Below are 3,536 nucleotides of genomic sequence, written 5' to 3' on the forward strand. Positions count from 1 at the left end.
TGTGGGCGTGTTTTCTTTCTTGATTTACAAAGGGAGAAACTCAGCCACCTAGAATTTGAGCACAATTTTCTTTAATTATATGTATTTAATACACGTACATCTTTTATTCTCTGAAATGCTGGAGGATTTTAATTTCCTTATTATTTATAATAGTGACACATATATCTTCTGCTCTCTGAAATGCTGGAGGATTTAAATTTCCTTCCGTCAGGCCACTTCTTGTGAATGTTCTAGAAGACGAAAACCCCTTTTTAAGGTCAGAATATTGTGAAGGCCCCATGTGATGTGTGACTGCCTGTTGACACACGTTAGTTGAGAAAATACACAATGTCCCATAAGTAATCCAAATTTATCCACACTTTGGGTATTTAAAAAAAATTATCTTAATGATCTCTACACACACTTAGAATATCCTACATACACAGAAAAACATTGTCCGTAGTCATGGGTCCTCAGACTGCCCGCAGTAATCCCCTGCTCAGATCTGAACTTGTCAGGGCCTCCACCCCGCCACGGTCAGGACAGCACCCAGGCGATTTCAGACACGTGGGTGGACAGGACCCACCCCACCCACCTGTAGTGTAAAGGAGCCAGTGCTTCAGAGTTAGGATCACTGCATAAGCTTTACCATCGCGGCCAAGACCCAGACCCAGAGTTGGTTTCTTGTCTGCCGATCCCTCAGGACAGTGTGAGCAGAAGACCCTAGGATTTGTGGTGAAGCTAACGCACTGCCCTTCTCAGCGGCCCAGGCTCAGCCTTTTGGTCACCACCGTTCTACACGGCCCAGCCCCTGGCAGTGCAGCCCTCCATCTGCGGAGCGGGAGGGTCGGGCAAAGCCCTGTTCAGTTACAGCAACACCTGTCTCATCCTCATGGAGTGAAGAACACGAGGGCTGAAGTGAGCTCTTTTCCCTGCCCCCTCTGCAGGCTCCACAATCTTTCGTCCCCAAGTGGACAGAAATGTGCTATTCAGAACGTGGTTTCTGGACCAGCATCCCCTGGAAGCTTGTTGGAAATGCAGAATCTGAGGCCCTCTCCTGGCCTGTTGAATCAGGATCTGCCTTTTAAAAATCTTAAAAAAAAAATTTTGACCACACCACACGGCATATTGGATCTTAGTTCCTCGACCAGGGATCGAACCCGTACCCGTTGCATTGGGAGCATGGAGTCTTATGAATGGGACCAGCAGGGAAGTCCCAGGATCTGCATTTAAAAACTATCCCTGGGAGATGTGTGTGCACACTGGTGTGAAAAGCACTGATATGCAGAAACCCTGGGTCTTGAGTGTGATTCCTGTTACTCATTCAAATGACCAAGCCCCTGCCCAGATCTGCTGAGTCAAGAATCTCTGGAGACAGCACTGCATGCCAGCTAAATCTCAATAAAACCGGAGGATAAACAGAAAACAATAATATATGATGAATCCGGGAAATTCAATGGACCGAGGAGCCTGGTGGGCTACAGTCCGTGGAGTCACAAAGAGTTGGACATGACTGAGACTAAACATACATATGATGAATCTGAAAAATAATCTGGAGAAAGAGCCCAGGTATTAAACACGTGGATTTATCCTCATGCACACGCATACATGAGAGTCGGTGTTCTAGGAAAAGGAGCCCAACCTTGCATTTTTCTTTAGTTGAGAGAGCTCTTGGTTTGGATGGTATTTCTGCTGGCCACAAGCCAGCCAGCAGGCACAAAGGTGGTTTTGATTTTAAAACAATAAGTATGGTATCTGCATGTTCCAGTGACGCGATGGCTCATCGGTTTGTATTGTAACTCATGACGCTGCACACATGCTTTCCCTAGAAGTGTAGTTTACCCAGGAGGGTGCTTTCCTGTCACACCCAGTGCCCCCCTTTTATATTTTATAATACATCTTTTATTAGCCTTATGTGAAAGTTATATTATTATAACCTATCTAATAACATGCAATCAAAATACAATGCCTTATCTCATATAACATATATGATAAAATAATATTGCCAGTAATAAAAAGGCTTCCCTGGTAGCTCAAAGGGTAAAGAGTCTTCCTGCAATGCAGGAGATCCAAGTTCGATCCCTCGGTAGGGAAGATCCCCTGGAGAGGGGAATAGCAGCCCCATCCAGTATTCTTGCCTGGAGAATCTCGTGGACAGATGAGCCTGGCGGGCTACAGTCCATGGGGTAGCATAGAGTTGGAAACAGCTGAGTGACTAAAACACACACTCACCAGTAATAACATGTGAGCACAGCTGCACTGAAGGACAAACTGAAGTGGTCAACAGCTTTCGTCCGGTGGGAGCCGGCACAGGCATGCTGGTACGCTGGCCAGATGTAGGGCTGGCTCAGCCCCTCGAGTAACTGGAGCCTCATTGTTCTTTCTGATGTCAGCTTCTGAATCAGTGAGCAGCTTCTTGTAAAGTGAAAGTGAAAGTTGCTCAGTCCTGTCCAACTCTTTGGGACCCCATGGTCCATGGAATTGTCCAGTCCATGGAACTGTCCAGGCCAGAATACTGGAGTGGGCAGCCTTTGCCTTCTTCAGGGGATCTTCCCAATCCAGGGATCTAACCCAGGTCTCCCACGTTTCAGGTGGATTCTTTACCAGCTGAGCCAAAAGGGAAGCCCAAGAATACTGGAGTGGGTAGCCTATCCCTTCTCTAGCGGATCTTCCCAACCTAGGAATTGAACTGGGGTCTTCTACATTGCAGGTGGGTTCTTTACCAACTGAGCTATCAGGGAAGCCCTTCTTGTAAAGTGCAGAACAAAACAGAATAGAATTTGTTTTAGATTTACAGAGTAGTTGCATTCTTAGAAATCTCAGCATATACTAACTATATATGCCAGAAATCCTTTTTAACTGTTAAACAGTTAAATTTCCACTTCAGTTGACTCGAAGTTGGCACTTAAATCACGAAAGATGTGTTTCATGTCTTCATTTGTGTGTTCTGACTTATTGTGCCATGTTGACCACTCCCGATCCCCTGCCACCTGCTCCAAATGCCCATCAGTTCAGTTGAGTTAAGTCGCTCAGTCATGTCCAACTCTTTACGACCCCATGAACTACAGCACGCCAGGCCTCCCTGTCCATCACCAACTCCTGGAGTCCACTCAGACTCACGTCTATTGAGTCAGTGATGCCATCCAGCCATCTCATCCTCTGTCATCCCCTTCTCCTCCTGCCCCCAATCCCTCCAAGCATCAGAGTCTTTTCCAATGAGTCAGCTCTTCGCATGAGGTGGCCAAAGTACTGGAGTTTCAGCTTTAGCATCATTCCTTCCAAAGAAATCCCAGGGCTGATCTCCTTCAGAATGGACTGGTTGGATCTCCTTGCAGTCCAAGGGACTCTCAAGAGTCTTCTCCAGCACCACAGTTTAAAAGCATCAATTCTTCGGCGCTCAGCCTTCTTCACAGTCCAACTCTCACATCCATACATGACCACAGGAAAAACCATAGCCTTGACTAGATGGACCTTTGTTGGCAAAGTAATGTCTCTGCTTTTGAATATGCTGTCTATGTTGGTCATAACTTTCCTTCCAAGGAGTAAGCCTCTTTAAT

This window comes from Bubalus bubalis, chromosome 4 (assembly GCF_019923935.1).
Source record: "Bubalus bubalis isolate 160015118507 breed Murrah chromosome 4, NDDB_SH_1, whole genome shotgun sequence".
NCBI lineage: Eukaryota > Metazoa > Chordata > Mammalia > Artiodactyla > Bovidae > Bubalus > Bubalus bubalis.